The sequence below is a fragment of the Hetaerina americana genome, unplaced genomic scaffold, assembly GCF_022747635.1.
Source record: "Hetaerina americana unplaced genomic scaffold, ioHetAmer1.1.p SCAF_3, whole genome shotgun sequence".
Lineage (NCBI taxonomy): Eukaryota > Metazoa > Arthropoda > Insecta > Odonata > Calopterygidae > Hetaerina > Hetaerina americana.
In genome coordinates, this window is record NW_027286874.1 from 91,401,621 (window position 1) to 91,420,124 (window position 18,504).

The 18,504-nt window shown below is 43.6% G+C and overlaps 1 protein-coding gene across 1 annotated transcript in view; it reads right to left on the minus strand.

The window, feature by feature from the left end:
• The window catches only part of LOC139690887 (uncharacterized), a 97,771-nt gene that overhangs the window by 17,259 nt on the left and 62,008 nt on the right, over positions 1-18,504 (minus strand). The window lies entirely within an intron of this gene.

Genomic DNA, 18,504 nt, shown 5'->3' on the forward strand with positions numbered 1-18,504 from the left:
ATCCCCGCCTCGACAGTGACGCGCTCGTTTTTATTTCGCGTGCTATGCTTCTTTTTCTTCCCGAAGATGGTGCGAAAAGAGGAGGGGTGGAGAGAGAGGAAACGGGGGAGGTGTGGAGACAGCCCTTCCCAGCCCCACCCCCGCTCCGCCAGCCGCACGAGGCGATTTCCGGAATATTCCGTACGCGGATAAATTGAGAGGAAGAGGAGGGATTGGGTAGGAGGAGATGGCGGTGAGGGCTCAGGAAGGGGGGATAGAGGGTCAGGCTGTGTGTGTGTGTGGAGGGGGGGGCTGCGCGTGCGAGGGGGAAGGATATATTGCGCCTGCGGTCACCGAGATTGATTCTAACCCAAGTTTTCCGTGCACTACCGATCGACGATTCGTCATAACGCCAAACGCCTAGCGTTAAAAATCCTGCAAACGCGACAGTGATGATTATTTATCAGTGTAATCGAGCGTCGTTGAAAGATTTAAAATCCTTGGTAAACATTGGAAAACGTAAACTTAAATAAATAAATCATTCGTAAATTAGAATCATTTCTCAAAATTCTTGTCCCCAGTAGTTGGGAACTATGTATGATCCGACCCACATCACCAGACTGCTGATTTTTAGACTGTTTAAGTCATCTTTTACCTGGCTGAAAAAGGCTCTAATGGAATAATCAATTGAGTTTAAAAAATGTTAAATGCTCTGAAAACTACTTGCAATAAAACAACAATAAAACACAGCGTCATCATTTATGGCAACTATCAACTGTTATTCACAAATAAGACGAATGCGCACTCAAAATAATTACCAGTCAACGACTTTAACCTAGTTTTAAATAAGTATGGAATTATTTCACTGACTTGTACTAAAAATTATACTTATGCGTAATTTTCCATGGATTACACAAAAACATACATTTAAGTAAAGTACAGGATGTTTGATAAACGTTTGACAATGCCACTTATCCATCACATCGCTTAAATTAAGGAGTAAATATCTCGCATAAATTGGAAGTACTTGGATATATTGGAAGGTATTTTTAGCGATGATGTTGATAATTTATTGTTAGCCCAGTCGAACTAAGGTAAGAGAGATCGTTCAAAGAAAACGAGAGAGATTGAGAGTAGAAGAGATAGTTTGAAGAGGCCATTTTTCTCGCGAACGATAACAGATCAGAATAACGTTGCCCCACCACGCTTAGGGGGTGGGGGAGTATTTTGCGTCAAAAGCAGCAGCAGTGGGATCACCCTCTCTAACACCAGCTAGCGGTGGCTTACAGGGTCCCATGCATGTATGTATGCCGTTGCGTGCTGACATAAAGCGCCATCGAAGTGAAGGACGATATGCACATTTCCGAATAGGTGTTCGCCAGGTGTTGTGAAGGACACGCAATAATCAGCGAATGAACACTATGCTGTCATAAAAATATAAACAGTACCAACATCTACTTTTACTTGCCGTTTAACTAAAGCAGCCCATTTAAATTTTAGTGCTCAAGAGGGGTATACATGTCCATGACGAAATAAATTATTTCCAGGAAACATATGTAGCGCTAATGGCTATAATAATACGACACTCTTTTATCTGACATTGCATATTCTTTTATCTTCTCGGGAAACAAATACGTTTGTGATAAATATATCACGGTCTACTCGTCACACTTCCGTTTAAGGCACACTCTGCTAAAAATGTCCATAGATGAGAGACTGCTCGTATATGATTTCAGCTACAACTGCCCTTAAGTTATGCATGCATGTGAACATAAACCAGGTATGCATTATTTGTATGCTAAGCGGCTTAAAAGGCACCGTAGTTGGGGGTGAGAAGTAGGGAGTATATCCGAGGGTAGTTCCACGCAAACAATATTCAATGTTTCACCTTCAAAGCAAAACGTTTGCCGTCTAAGTAACTGCGATGTTGATGAGTCAACACCACCACCCCTCTGTGTTTTTAGCGGAGCTACGAGCACACAGCCCTCCAATCCTCCTCCTCCTCCTTCCCCGAAGCAACGAATTTTTAGGCGTTACTTCAAGGGGAGATGTATCAATGGGCCTTTAAGCAGGTGAAAGCCTTCAAGGTAAGGTCCGAAAAGCCGCGCGTAAGCGTCATCCACCACGCAATGCGTCAACGACACTTTAATGCCCGCGCTCCACAAAGCCGAGCCCCGGATCGTAAACGAAACGAGCGAGGGTTATTGAGAGGTGTGGGGCGACGGAAGGAAGGGAGAGTTGCGAACTGGAGGAGGAGAGACATAATTTAACCGGCGCACAAAAATTGTTCGGATGCGTACACACGCATCCGGCGACGCCGGGGCGACGTAGGCGGTGGTGGTGTTGGGAATGCCTCGAGGCGGGAGAGAGTTTTGCGGGCGCGTGAGAGGGCGGTGTGGGGAGGATGAGGCTTTAATGGGGAGGTGGTGGAGGGGTGATGATGAGGAGGAGGAAGTTAAAGGGTTCCCTGCATGGGTGCGGAAGGTTTCAGGGTGGCGGGAGTGGGTGGGAGAAGGAAGGATTCGGGGATGGTGAAAGGGACGACGACGCCAAGAGGCATGGGTGGATTCAGCTCCCTCGCTCAGGGTTCCCTCCCCTATCCGTTTCCATCTCAATAGGGAGAGGCTTTCTGGCGCTCTCGCCAGTCTCCCCACGCTCATCCTATCCCTACACATGTGCGTACTTTTTAGGATTCGACAGGAGTGAGGAATGGAAAGGGTTCTATCATCCAACTGCTTCAGGAAAAAATGTATCATTGGCAAAAGAAATAGACGTGCATCACAACCACCATCACCCGCCACGTAAGCTACCCTAGTTCTCCTAGCGGAGGTCAACGCGGATACCCCGACATCTAGAGGGGGAGGCGGAAGGGGATGAGGCGGTATGGGGCAGCCATGGGGGCGCCGTCGCCGGCTCTCGGTAGGACCTTGAGCAAACAGACGGGGAGACTGGCTTCATTTCCCGGCGGTGCGGGCTCTTCGGGAGGGGGTGAGAGAGGGAAATCGGAGGGAGGACGACTCACTCGCAGGGAAACAAGTGAGTGTTCACCCCGAGGGCGCTGGTGGTGGGGGCGTGGGCGGGGAAAGGGGGTAAAGGAGGCGAGGTGGGGGGAGGCGGGGGAGCGGGTGCACTTGTGGAATTAGCGTCCTCTCTCTTTCCCCGCCTCCGGCTTGCGATTGTGAATCTTATGTTTCGGAATGGGTTGACAAAAAATTCACGGCGGGGAGGGGGGCCTGCTCCCTGCTTCTCGGTCACTCCCGTCGTCGCCCTCCCGGGATGAAGGTCGATTTTTACGCGGACTTGCCCCTTAGTCCCCACAGTGCCTCGAATTGAGGGTTAGTGCCCCCTTCTTGCTGCGGGGGAAGGCTTTCCGGTTGAGTTGTATGGTTTGGCCACTGGCGAGGGAGCGTTCTCTCCGGATTTGAAGGGCTGGCTTTTATTATTCACTCATAAAAGAGTCCGATTCGGGCCGCAGGATATTGAGAGAGGGAGAGGGAAAATACATGCAGAACGCGAGTGAAATTGTAATAGAGTATAAAATTAAGTAATCTCAAATGAAATACAATTTTTTATCCAAGTTTCAATCCATTTTACCAGGGATTCTGGAGTATTTCTCCTTATGTTGTTTATAAAAAGAGACAATATATGCCTTAACTCTCGTCCTGGGACGAAATAGTCATGCATTTTATGTTTAATTTTAATCTCGAAGTGAACACGAACAAGTGTTTACTTTTGAACAAAAGTGAAGGATTTTTATCCTCACTATGGGTTGTGCTAAACCATGCTAGGCTGTGCAGGATACCAATGCCAAAATATTTGATCAACATTTCAATATTCCTCTTTTTCTTTACTTTCCATGACGGAAAATGTTTGTGCAAAAACATTCTTATTCATTATAAAAGAATTTCCCAGTCATAAACGACCGAACTATAAGCGTACCCCCTGTACATGCCAGATTTATCACAATTCAATTAATAGTGAGAAAGAAATGTCTCCACCTCGAGAGTTCCTCGAGACGTTAGACCAACTGAAGGGACAACTTCTTGATTTACTGGTTTAGAATATTATTGCACTCTTTCCAAATGGAGAATCGGCCTCGTCTCAGGAAATTTAGCTGAGAACACACATTAACCATTTTTTCCAGTTGATGGTGACCAAAGTGACTGCGTAAAACAGGAAACCCCTACTCTCTAAAAGCCAAGAATAGCACTTACATGTGTAGAAATCGTCATGAGCTAAAAATATTGTTTAGGCCTGATAAAATAATAATACTGAAAATACTTAATAAAAGTGCAACAATTCCATGCATTATGACCTGTAAATTTTACCCTACTGAAACGGAATTTCAAAACGAAAGGACTGAAACAGATGACTTTATGAAAATTTTAATGATTGAAGGCTCCAAGTGAAGGCGCAATTAAAGGTTAATGTGATAGTTTATGTTTTAAGTTGATATTTTCCCAAAGAAACAACTTGAAGATAAAATTGTGTTTTGAGACATAAGATCTTTGGCATTTTTGAAAACGAAATCACGAGCGATAGGAGTTCGGTGATAAAGAATGTAGCAGGAGGTGGAAGTCGCTTTCTGTCAAAAGAAACAATTATTAACGTTCGACAATATCTAGCTAAACATATGTCAACAAAACAAACAAAAAAAACAACAACAACAAACAAAACAATATGTCAGGGGATCGAGATGGTGCGGTGGCTATCGTACTGGCTTCCCCCCAGGTTCAAATCCCGGCAAATTGAATATTTTTCAGAGGTATCTCGATCCCTACTTGAGGTGCTTTTTGGAGGGCACTTTGAGTGAGTATGCCGTCCGTCGGATGGGACGTTAAACTGCGGACCCCTTGGCGCCTTTCGTAAAGAGTAGGCTAATGCCGACGCCGGGTTTCTCTCCACCCTTCATCCTTACTATCCATCCCCTATGGCGCAAATGACCTCAGCTGTCGGTCGCCTCCCCTCAAAACTACTACTAGGATGTTAAGAACAATTTATTAAAAGATAAACATGAAGTTTCCTATGCCGAAGTTTCCCATATTAAGGCTATAAGACGTGATTGAAGACAGCACCAAAGAAAGCATTCGAAGCGACATTAGCGTTATGTGACAAAGAAGAATGGTGAAAATCAAAGGGGGAGACGAAGTAAGTCCTGAGTAGAGCGGACGAGTATGAAGCCTATGGAAGACATTGACAAGAAAAGAGGATAACTAATTGGATGCATTTTGAGACACAATAGTTTGCTTAAGACTATAATAGATGGGGTCACGGAAGGGAAGAACTAGAGAGTACAGAGGAATGCCAAGGACGAATTACTAGAAGAAACAGGTCATAAAAGACACCAATGCAAGCAGCGATGACAGAATGAAGAATTGGCCTAGAACATGATAGCATTTATACATCGCACACTCCGGACTTCCGCAACGGCTTTACGATCAAATTTTCCAACGGAGACCCCAGAAATATCCTCTCGAAAACCTCTTTTTTTTCATTTTAATCATTCATTGGGATTTTTTGGTCATGCGTCTTTGGGGGAGCGGCCAAAACCCATTTTGAGTTTATTATTTTCCCCTCCACATCCCTTATTTTCCATAAAGACTGTGGGCAAACATTTATATTGATAGAAATAGCTGGGATGAATGGAGAGCGGTCGGAAGGGTGGGGAGAAGGAGGTAGACGAGGGGGGCGACGGATCGGAGCGAAGAAGGGGGAGGCACACATGCTGAAGTTCGCAGCGGAGGCGGCGTGGTCCGGGAGGGAGGGGAAAGAGAGTGAAAATGGGGGTGGGGGAGGAGCTAGGGGCGGAGGGAGAGAGTGGTGGAGGAGGAAGGGCAGAGGGAGTGGGAGGTAGCAAACGGGAGCCTCGGGGGCGAGTTGTAGGCGATGCTGGGGATGGTGAGGGGAGTGTTCGCGGGAGAGCGGAGGGGTGCGAATGGCGGTGAGGGGGAGTGTAGGGAATATCCAAGCACCCTGGAAATGGTGGGCGGTTGAAGTGGCCTCGATTGTTAAGACCCTTGGCATCTTCTAGCATTCTTATCTCGCGAAGAATAAGTTATAATTAAAGACTGCTTCCCTTTCTATGGGTTGAGCGTATACGAGAGGAGGGAGGACAGGAGAGGGTGGGAGAAGTCGCGGGTGAGGGGAGGGGAGAATGGTACGCTGGACGCGAACGGTCGATTTAAAAGCCATCTACTCAAGTTCTTAGAGGGGAGCCTGAGAAGCCGTCCTCGTGTATCAATCGAATAAGCTTCCCTTGAGTCCACTCCGAACGCCCAGCTAAAGATGCTGCAAGACAGGAATACTAAATAAACCGATTGGAATTTCTGTTTATAGGGTGGAAATGTCTATCCTCTCGACAAACGGGACAGCTACTCAATGAAATATTTAAAAAAAACTCAAAAACTACTTGCGAAATCCCATCGTTAAATGTGTGTTAGTAATGTATTCATATACTTAAACATTATTTTCAACCCTCCAATGTTTATTTACGTATGTGCGTGGTGTGACATAAGGTTAGGATTTATAATATGTACTATTACAAATTTAGTTTACCTAAACTTGTATAATCAAGTTTAATTCCACAAAACCTCTACATAATAAGTGCATACCGGACTGTCAACATTGGGAGTAATTTCCTTTGAGAGGCACGCGGTGTAAAATATTTCTTTAACTAACTGATGATGTACGTGTAATTCACTGGTGATTCGGTAAATGATTGGTGTTCCCTTTACTGCATTTTTCATCTTGATAATGGCAATTGTTTGCTTAAACTACGGTCACTTACTAATAATGCAGTGTTGAAGTTTACCGGTATTTCGTCTTCTCTTCTGCATCATGGCTATATGGTATTTCCGAAAATTTACGTCTGAAACTCTTTCTTATGTAACAACAGATCACCTCAATTATGGAATCACGCAAGAAGTAATTATATACTCCAATCGAAGGGATTCGCTGAATGAACTCATGCATGAAAAGCTCCGAACTTGATTGTTATCGTCCATTTTCATGATGCACATTTGGGTACCAGTCTGAAAATGGCAGGAAATACCCACACAGAGGCAACAGAAAATTGTCTGATAACACCTGTTGGCTTTTCTCACACATTTACACTTTTGTTCGTGACAATCTACAATTTTCGGGTGAAAGCACTCTAGAGCCTTTTCTGGAACAGGCTTTTACTTTTATAAGTGGATTCAAAAATTAATAATTCAAATTTATCTTTGCACAATATAGTAAGATTCAATGATGCATTACTTCCAGAAATGGATGTTGCACGAAATATAACTGGAATTGCGAAAATTATATTTAAAATAGTGAAACTTGGGCGAGTGTTTTGAGTTTCACGAGACTCGAATGTTTGTACCTGATTTAGCGGATTACCCGTGATAATACCTATAAGGAGGGAACTTGCGAAAAACGCAACTGGCACGGGCATGCTGCAAAACAAAATTAACCGGTGCAAAACAAAATATTATATTTCGCTCAAAATTCTCAAGGGTGCCCTAAGTTTAACAAACACTCAAAAGGATAAGATCCACAGAGGGCATTCCTCACAAGGGGATACAAATTAACTAAATAAAATAGCACGTCGGATAGAGATCCCAAGCCTTCAATAGTGCTTGTTAGTCCGCGCGCGCGCGCCGGCCAGCTGCTCCTTCGAATAAAATGAGAGACACCCTCCTCCCATTCCTCATCTTCCGCGGATGCTGACGACTCTCCCTGCAGTTATCTCATTCCATATCAAGAGTGTTACGACATGCGACTCGGTTCCCCTCGTTCGAGATGTGTCCCCACCACCCCCCTTCCCCCCACACACAAACGCCCACTCGAAAGGACCCTCCCTCCCCTCGATGAATTTCCCTAAATTAACAGCGGGGATCATTTTGATGAAGTAACGGGCAGCCGCCGGGGTGATGATGATTCACATTGAACGTTAGCCACCACCGCCGAGGAATGCGGAGGGCGTGGCGGTTTGACCCTTCTCCTGAATGCGATCCCTTTTGATGGGCGCCGACACCCACCCCAGCCGCCCATCCCGTGGGCGACGTCGCTGCGTAGCGCGCGCGCCTCGCATAGCGCCTCGCTGACGCGGGACGACGACGGCGCGTAGAGAGGGTGTCGACGGTGGGCGGGCGGGATGCGTGCGGGGGAGGGGTCGCGTCGCCTGGATGAAACGGCGCCCTGGGTGAGAGGGAGCTTTCGAACCAACCTCCTCCAACGATCCACACCACGAAGACTGCGTTTGCGGCGGCATCGTCATCTCCTCCTTCCCAGCCAAAACCCGAGCGCTTAAAGAATACGTCCTCGCACCAGCGGGCTCCGCTATCACTTCCTCTGCTTTCCTTCGAGGCTCATTGTGGTTTGCTCAAGTGCGACAGCATGGTGATCGATGACGCTACTTGCAAATGCACGCCAAGAAATATATAATTTCCCGGAATCGCAACTCCGCGAATGTTTCAATTTTAAAGGGAATAGTGCTGCACACAGAAATGTACTTTATTCATAGAGAATAACATTGAGAATTAGATATAGTTTAATTTTGGTTAGGCCGAGAACACCTTTGCCTGAATTTTATCTTACTCTGTTGACGTGATGATGTCATATTCCGAGTACTTACTGCTCATGGATGGGCCTTTTTATGCAGAGGGTAAGGTCAAAAACAACATGGTGAACTACGAGCAATAAGAAACCGGCGGAAGGGTTGATGTAAACCAGATGATGCACCAATTTTTTTCTATTAACGCCACACAACAAATTATTTTCCGAGTAAGAGGGGCACATTGGGAAAACTCTAGTAAATTTAGGAAGTATTTGAATTAATTAAAAATAGCAATTTTCCACAAGATTTTTGTGGAAAATTGCTATTGTTAATTAATCATGATATTCCACCATATCACGCCTGAAACGTCTCTTTTTATAAAGTATTTGAATTGTTTTATGATACCTATAGTTAGGTATAGAAATATATATTTTCAAACAAACACCAATATAAAATTCAGATATATGCATTTTTCAAAAAAGATTGTTAACTGGAAGGTTCAGAAAATATTTTATTTATAAACTCAACACGTATGCTGTGTATCAATGACTTAAAGGGTTTTAAATATTTCATGCATATAAATAGTCCTTAAGATAGAATGTTCCTTGCCTACCTGCCGCTTTATCTTGAGGTGATTCCGGAAGTTTCGTGACGAATGCTCGGGCACTTTTTCATGGGGAAAGAATAGGCACTACTGAGATTGCATGTTTATATTTATGCAACCTCACCTGTTTCATCATTCCATGCCATGCACGTACGTGAATAAAAGCATGCAATCTCGGTAGTGCTCTTCTTTCCCCTTTAAAAAGAGATCAGCCATAGCCACAAGATGACGCGGTAGAAATCAAGGGAAATCCTATTAGTATTCCATGCAGGCCAACTCTATAGCAACAAAGATTCAATGAAGTATCAAACCCCCTGAAACATTTCCAAAGTGCATACAACACAGGGGTCACCAAAACACGAGTGAGTCCATAAACCATGAACGAAGAGCGGCGATATGTGGAGATTTTCTTATTCTCAAAGATTACGGGGGAACTGCAGGTAATTAGAGGTAAATGGCATGGGGATGAGTGCAAATAATTTGTGCAATTTTGCATAGGAAAATGTATATGCAAAAATATTCTGTTGCTTAAAAGTGAGTGCGGTCAATTTACGATAATTTATTCTAAGATACAACCAAAAACACATTTTGCTTTCCTAAATGGAAAAAAAGACTAACCTGAAGTTAATCTAGGGGCATTGCTAAAATAAAATGTGAAATTCGAAAAGAATTCTAAAATAGAGAAAAATGGGAATAAAGACGGCACATGATTTCGGGTGCTGGGCACATTTCTAGTGTCTGTATCATGTAAATGGATTCACTTAAGGAAAAACCGTCCGGAAAACAGAAAGCACTTTAAAAAGGGTATCGAAAAGAAACGACGTGTTCTCCACGATTTAGAGAAACATTCGGGCGTCAACGCGATTCATATATATACTATAACGAATTCGACCGCATCTTTTCCCACGCCATCCTATGCCACTTGAAATGGCTATTTCCCGGCTTGGCGCCCCGGGCGACTTGCCCCTAAACCGTCATCCCCCCCCCTCTCCTCCTCCCGCGAAACTACTTCCCCATTCCCCCCCCTCCCCGGTACGACGACAATAGGGGAAGGGGAGGATGAGAGAGGGCGAAAGGGAACGGCGGAGGGAGGGAAGTAAGGAAGGGACCGGTGCAAGGCGGGAAAAGTGACGACGAGGGTCGGAGTCAGGGAGGGGGGGGGTGGGTAGCAGGGAGGGAGGGGGCAGCAGATGGTTTGCCGCGAAGTACACTGGGTGGCACTTATCGTGGATTGCTCCTGCGGCCCGCTGAGAGCGAGGCGTTCTCTTCATTTTCTCCTTCATCCCTTTTTTCCTCCCTCGGAAAGAGAGAGAGAGAGAGATGGGGGGGAGTAAAAAAGAATTTGGAGTAACGCTGCGGGAAGGATTATTTGTAAAGGGATGGATGTATATAAAACGAGGCTCCGAAGAAAAACGGCGCGAGTGCCTCGGAAGGATGAATTGCTCCAAACGTTTCACTCCCCCCACTCTCTTACCCTCCCGCCGACCACCTCACCTCCGCCCGCTGCACACACCCCCCCCCTTCCCCACCGCCGCCCCCGACGATGCATTATTCGTCTCTCTCCCTCCGGAATGGGACCTCTGTGTAAAAAGCATCTATTTTTCATGCGACTCAAAACTGATTCGTTTTCCGTGAAGGGAGTTTGTGCTGTCATGCTCGCTGCTGCTCCGTAGCCAAGGCTGGAAAATGGACGAAAAAGATTCGGACGTGAAACAACGTGACTGTCCTTGCGGGACCGTGTCTAGTCGCTATTTGTCATTACCATTGATCCCTTGAATCCTTGAGGGTATGGGCTTTATGATAGCCACGTGGCGTCTTCCACATAATAATGCACTTGCACGTAAGCCCATTAATGTTGCTCTTACACTTGTCCATTAATGTCACCGCTAACGTTAGATCGGGCGGAAGATTAGTTGGGGTTGGACCGTTTTCATAAAACCCATTTGAGGGAAAAGTTGAAATGACACAAGATGAGATAATATCCTACAATTTAGCCCAACTTAAAAGAGTTGAAAGGAGTTAAAGAAATATTCCTGTTCCAGGGTTAAAACTTATTTCGGGTTATTCCTCAACTTTTTGCAATTTTTTTTCCTGACATTCCAGCTTCATTTCCTGGATTCTCGTAAAAAAATAATGATTACGCTTCCTCGGCAGTTGCGAAAAGAATATAAGAGCTCAGGGGAATACTAATGCATATTTTTCTTCGGCATGGGTCCCGGAAATTGAGTCAAAAAGTCGAAAAGTCAAATGACCTACGGGATTTAAAAAAAAAATGTCGTCCTCGGATTGAATGCCTCGAACATTTTAAGCAATTGATATCTTATTTAAAGTTTGGAAATTTCTTTGTAATTTTATTTTGAAATCAATCTGGTTTTATCTTTGAGTCTATTGAAGCTTTATTTCTGAATATTTTCAACTCTCCTAATACTTTCGCATTAATATTTTGCACGCAAACATGTTTCAGGAGACAATTTAAGGCCATAGCATTCCAAGAGGCAATATTATTAGATAAAATATATATTGTGATGAAGTTACACATTTTGAGAAAAATCTACAAAACAACGCATAATAAAGTGTGCGTCCAAGGTAAAAAACATGTAGTACAATTGTAGTTTCGAAAATATTTTGTTGAAAATGATGTCATCCATCAGTATATTGTTTTATTCGTGGTTTTTGTATTAGCAAAAATAATACATAACACCGTAGATTAATTAAAGTTTCTATAGGTGTTTTCGGCTACAGAAAAATCTTTTACTTTTCAAAGATCCAAAAAGTCTACTTGAAAATACGAGAGCACTTGAAAGGAAATAATAAAGTATATTAAACAATTCTTTTAGAGTTCACTTTCATTTGGTCTAAAATGTGAGTAGCAAAATATTTTATTTGAAACTTGGAAAATATATGGTCGTCATGCAGATAAAATTGGTTAGCAATGTCAACCACTTCCTCCAGTAAAAATATAATAGCTGTATACATTTATTTTATATATTTAGCGACTTTGCTGGGGCGAGACTGACACTGTATAGTCCCTCCTAAAGTCGTTAAATAAATAAAATAAATGTATAAAACCATTATATTTTCTTGAAGGAAGAGATGAATATTGTTAAACAAGTTTATTTTCATAGATCACGCCTATTATTCAAGTTTCGAATAAAACATACTGTTACTAACATTCGAGAGCTAATAAAAGTGAACTCTAAAAATATAGTATTGTTTAAAATACTTAAAAAAGGGATTGGCCCTCGATGTAAGAATACATGTCGTATACCAATTCACGCATTTCATTGCACTTTGATTCTTTCCATTTTACATCTGTTTTTTCTATATTTAATTTCTATGAATAGTACAATTGATAAATTATGAAGTATAAGAGGGAAAGTAAATAAGGCATATGCATACGTATGCATACATTGAATTTCTGCTGGGAAATTTACCGCAAAATGCTTATTAGCTGTACATCATATTTAATATAAGTTGTAATCAGAAAAAAATATTTACTTTTGAAAGATGAAACAATCGTATATAATGATAAAATTTTAAAAATTATCCACACCAAACGAGTCCATACAATTCCCGAAAGCATGAATTTACCTATTGGATTATAACCTCGACCTCAATTCTACATCGGAGGTGTAATATTCAAGTGTTCGATCTATTCCCACCACACCATTTCAATGACATGTGATCTACAGGTTGAAATTCAAGTTCATTTATTCATAGAAGAGGGAGAACATTTTTGCTCACTTCAGTGAGGAATAGCTTGTTCATAACGCAACCACATTAACGCATTGCGATTCATGCACGGGAGCTTAAAAAAATCCCTAACATTATGGTAAACAAATCCCTTCCCAAGTATTATCATAATTACTGGAATGGTGTCCCTCACTGTTGCTTCATTCACATTGGTTATCATAAAATATTACGTTCAACGTGTCGAAGGAACTTGGGATTCGTGAAAATTACGGAATAGCCGCGTCTTTTCAGCAAGAGTGACGCCAGCTCCCACAACACCCCTTGGGCTCCCTCAGGTCTCACCTCGCGCGCTGAGAGCGGCATTGAGATGAGTCTGGTTTTTAATTAATAACCGAATAAAGGTTTTTCAAAAAACCATCCAGTCGAGGTGCACAGCCCTTTAAGCATTCCTGCTTGGGTGTGGGGGGACTCAATTTCACACTCCGACGGAATACTCCCCAGCCGTTCCAACCCCACCTTCCCCACCCCCGTGTTTTTCTGAAAATTGAATTCCGGCGAAAGGCGGACTAAGTATTTATTTTTGACGTCGTTATAAAAAGTTACTCCTGCCGAGAGGTTCCTCCATGGCGTGCACAGCTGAGGGCGGGGGCGAAAGTTTTCACTTTTTGCGAGGCTCGAAGCGTGCAGAGTTCGGGGTGGGCTCAGGAGGGAGGAAGAGGTTTTTGCGGTGGGGAGTGCCCCAGGGGGAAGTGTGATCGGTGAGGGTGAAGGGTGTGTGGGGAGGGATGGGTTGAGGCGGGAGGAGGGACGGGGAAAAGGGAAAACTTGACAGTGAGTAAAATGCATCCCCGGAAGCATTATGCAGCCCCCTCAACTCACGTCGAGGAGGCTAAGCCGCAGGTACGTCGAGGAAGAGTTTAATTCGGGTGATGTGGGGACGAAAAAATATGAATAACCAAATTAATTCATTGATTCATCCCCCGAGTCGCCTGCCATGAAAAACAAACTCGCGATCCAGAATAAGAAGAACAGTTCCATGGTAGGAATGTAAAATACTCAAATGGTAGTTTTTATTTATGAACATTACAAATATCTACGTACTACTGCTCGCATTTTGTGAAGTTTTTTACCTCGTACTTTTTAGTACTCAGCCACAATAACCCATTCTGGTCATTTTAATGAAATTCCAAAACATCCTATTCGGACCAAGTTATCATTGAATGCGTGGGCTAACTGATCAGAGGCGTTTTCTCAAATGTGTTTTCTTTAGTGTTGTATTTGATAATTTAATAATATTATAATATTTGATGAGTCGTTTCAAACTGAATCCAGTGCTGGTGTCACGAAAGAACCTAGGGAAGGGCCCATTAGGACTGTTTTACGTACTTTGGCAAAGGGCGTGTGAACCTGGTTTATTTTACTTCCGCCAGAATTCTTAATGCCCATCCTAATTTCATTTCCTTCTTTCCATCGGAAGCCTGATAACCCTGACGGATAAACCCGGTGTTTGGGAAGCGGGAAAGGGGGAGCGACTGATGGGCGTAGCCCGTAAAAGACGACGACAAAGGGGAAAGGCGAAAGGAGTGAGCCATGAATCAAAAGTCCACAAAAGAATGAAACGGAAGGGAGGAATGCGGCGTATTGAAAGAAAGCCAGGCCCTATTTTTCAGCCCAGTATAACTAAGTGAAGACCGAGGTAATATCCTCCATTCGCCATAAGGTTCACAAATTCTAGACCTCTACATTTATTCTATTGTCAGGATTAGAATGTAGGGCTGTGATATTGTTACATCCATGGGGGAAATCACGTCGGAGTCAATACATCTGCACGGCTCCCTCTTGCGTTCTCATCGCTAAAACATGACACGACACTCCTTCTCGGGTCAAGATTCGAATTCGCATGATATAAAACGGTACGCTATCAACTGCACTGCGTTGGAGTGTTGGGCAACGGCAGAATTGAAGGAGGAAGTCGCGGCGGCAAGCGAGGGGAGAAGTCCTGGACGTCAAAGGCAAAATGGTCACGGAGGTGGCGAAAAGAGAATGAGTAGGTGAGATGGAGGAAAATTTGACGTAAAAACAAGAAAATGAAAATAAATGAGAGGAGCAAAACGATACGTTTCTAGAAAGTGCTGTCGTTTACTCGGAAGTTATGAGATACCTGACTCGATGGGCCATCACGCGAAGGTGTGATTTTCTGACGAATAGAATGGCCCTGTTGTGCTCATGGCTAAAAGATATACTACCCAGTTCAAGTTCCCAATAAAAGAGAAATAATTAAATGGATCGTGGATATCTTAATGCGAATGAAAGGACATTATGGATCAGCGTTCGAACCTTCACCTCCCAAAGAAATAAAGAAGAGAGAACTCGCTCACGTGAAGATGGACGATGCGGACATATTGGCGACTCGATTCTGGAGAGACGGCACTGACTCACTTTCCTGCCTCTTGAAGAATGCGGACAGACGTAATCCTTTCGATTGAAATGACGACCTCGTCCCATCATCGCTCGAGTCCCCAGGCATGACGCACTGCCCTCGCGCGTCCATCGCTTATCTCAACACTGTTACTTCTCGCGGAACGGTAATTCTTTCAACACTTATCACATGAGGGGCATCTCATGAGGTTCATACTTTCATTTAATGCTATATTGACTGTATGCACTCTGCCGCAAACGTTCACACAAAGGTATCGTGTACAATACTATCCAGCATCGCCGTGGAACAGTTTTCTTGATTTTCCACGCAAGGTCTAAAGAGAAATATGCATCATTTCACGAGTTGAAAAATAATTTTCCCTGACTGTTAACTCACGGATCGAGTTCCTTCCGCACAAAAAAGTTGATTGCATTCTTTGTCTTCACTTTGTTCACTCATAATATCTAAGACTTTATAGTAGGGCGTAAGATTGTCACATGACAACATTTAAAGGTGTTTCGGTGCATGATGGTAATTAATTTCAATTTGAAGTATATAATTATTCGTAAGAGTCAGTTTTAAAAGTATCCGTCACACAAGAAACCATTCCAAGGATATATAAAAAAAGTTGGTGTACTTTCATTGAATAGATTGAGGGAATAGGTGATTTCGGATTTAAGTCACGTGTATTTACCGTGAAAAAGCACATAACAATTTGGTTCATTTTGAAAAGAGCAATTAAAAAACATTATTATTTATTGCAGAATTTCGCTACGTTATGACCACTGTCCGAAATGAATTTTAACCTTGGAACATTTTCCATCGTCTTTTCACGAAACTTTTCAATGAAATTTTGCTACAAGTTTCACTTTTGCTTCGTTCACTGATTGCCCTAAATATTTTTAAAAAATTCGATTATTTCTGACAATATTTTGGCACGTGAATCCGGGTAGGTTCTCTACAACTTGCACGATCAATTAACTGAAAATGTGGACTATGTAGAACCATCCCAAAGATTTTTTTTTAATCTTTCAAATCTCATTTATGCATTCTCCTTTTCGGCACCTTTTCATAAACAGTACGTCGTCATTTTCAGTACCATGACTGTATTTAAATATTCACCTCTATTTCATTCACTTCCTCAGGTCTATATCTAGTAACAATACTTTTTTACTCTCTTCAACTCGATCACGTGGCCATCACCTACTATGTTTTTGGTTCCACGTTTAAAATTAATGAGAGTTTGGTCAATACGCAGTTCCGGGGTACCCGCATCAAATGAAAAGCGTGTATAAAACAATTTCGCGACGCTGGAATGGGGGTGCACATTCTTTTATCGTCTCGTCTCAAAAACTCTGATTCGCCAATGTGAAGTAATTCCCCGTACCGTAATCGATGGAAACTTTTTAAAACTCGTCCTTCAACGATTTTTGCAGAGGAAGTTCCAAGCGGGAACCTTCCCTTCTGGGGAACGAAAAAAAAAGGAAGAAACACGACGCGGGGAAATGAGAAGCGGATGATATTGGGGGCGGTTAAATAGAACAGAAATGAAGAGGAGATGGAAACAAGAGGAATTGAGCCCGCAAATAAATGTGCTGGAGATTCGGCCGGAAGGAGAAAAAAATTATTTCTCCAGTCGCTGCGAGACGTAGTAACTCCGATGAGAAAGATATAACCCGCACTCTGCCGGAAACTGCTCCCTTGTGAGCGGGGCCGTAGGATGGGAATACTGGGAGCGGCAGGAAGAGAGTGGGAGGAGCCGCTGAGGTGAACGCAAGCGGAAAGGAGGAGAGGGAAAGCAAAATCTCCCGACGGGACGTCATTTAGACGGATGTTTTGCACATGAGTAAGGAGTACGAAGTCGTGAATAACGTGCGCTCGACTAACCAAGAGTTTTTGTTCAACAAAAAAAAGCGTCACGATTCGACCTTCGATCAATGTAATTTCACCCGAAACGTACGTAGACGGAGACATCCTCATACAAAAAAAATTAGACAAGTAAAATATTCTTATGGTTCACGAAACTTCATCGTTAATCCGACCCAAAGCATATTATTTCTGTGAATCATACTATTTTGGCCGCGGTGAATGATATCACGGCGTGAAATGGAATAGATGTGGAATGAGATGTCTCAGCATTCGTTTACGGACGAGTTCGTTCGAATGCAAAATTATCAAAAAAAATCTGAAACTCGCTCTTGTTCAAAAGCAGATGAAACCTACAATAGCAAAATTATCCCCAGACTATCCCAATCAATTTTATAACATTTGCGACAGCAAAAAAATAATAGCTACGAAATATTGGCATCCATCTCCAGTCAAACAACACGTCTACAATAACGAAAATCGAGTCGGCTGCCACCCAACTACCTCCTATGAGACACCACCAAACTCCATTACTAAGTGGTTCAGGCCTCACGAGCTCCCTCTTGGTGTGTCGAGAACTCCTCATGTCAAATTTTCCCGGGAACGACCGGGCCATGGTTTAGAACGTCCCAATAGTTCCCCGACGATGGAATCGAACGACACCACGGCATCCGCAAAAGGCCTCCCTTTTTTTCCACCCCACCTCACCCTTCGCTCGGAGGGATGACGAATACTCACGGAAAGGGTTAACCGACTCTGACGTGGCCGAAAGTGCCGTGGCTCTGTGGTTCCCGTCGCCTTGGATGAGGCGTGGTGAGCCCCGGTGTGAGTAAGAGCGATCGCGCGCGTGTGGAGGGATTGGGGCGGAAGGGGTCGTAAGAGGAGGGCGGGGTGGGCGTCGGGCGCGTGGGCGGCAGTTGCGACAGCCTAGGAAGGGCGGCAATCAATCCGCTCCTCATCTCAGCGCCGCCGGAAGCGGAAGTGGCCGAGGAGGCATCGGTGTGAGGGGAGAGGAGGAACACAGGTGGGGGAGAATTAAAGCCCGGTGGCCGACAGGGCTTCGATAGGTACGGTAGGAAAGCTAATAGAGAGAGCAAAAAAATAAATAACAAACAAAACGATGGGGGCATCATGCCTAGAATATTTATGTGAGGTGACTCTGTATGTTGTGGCTCTGAGACACAGGTTTCTGGGTTTTGCGTGCCTCCTAGAAAGATACCGCCGCTCTATGGTGCATCCCGAATCGAAGTAAGTAATCTGTGAATTAAAAAAGACGGCGAATTTGGATCCCTCATTCGTGCAAAATTGAATTGCAATGAACCAATAGAAAGCGTTACATTATCATTGGAAGAAATAATCGATTATCGGCTCTCGTCTTAGGGATGGGAGCATATCGAAACA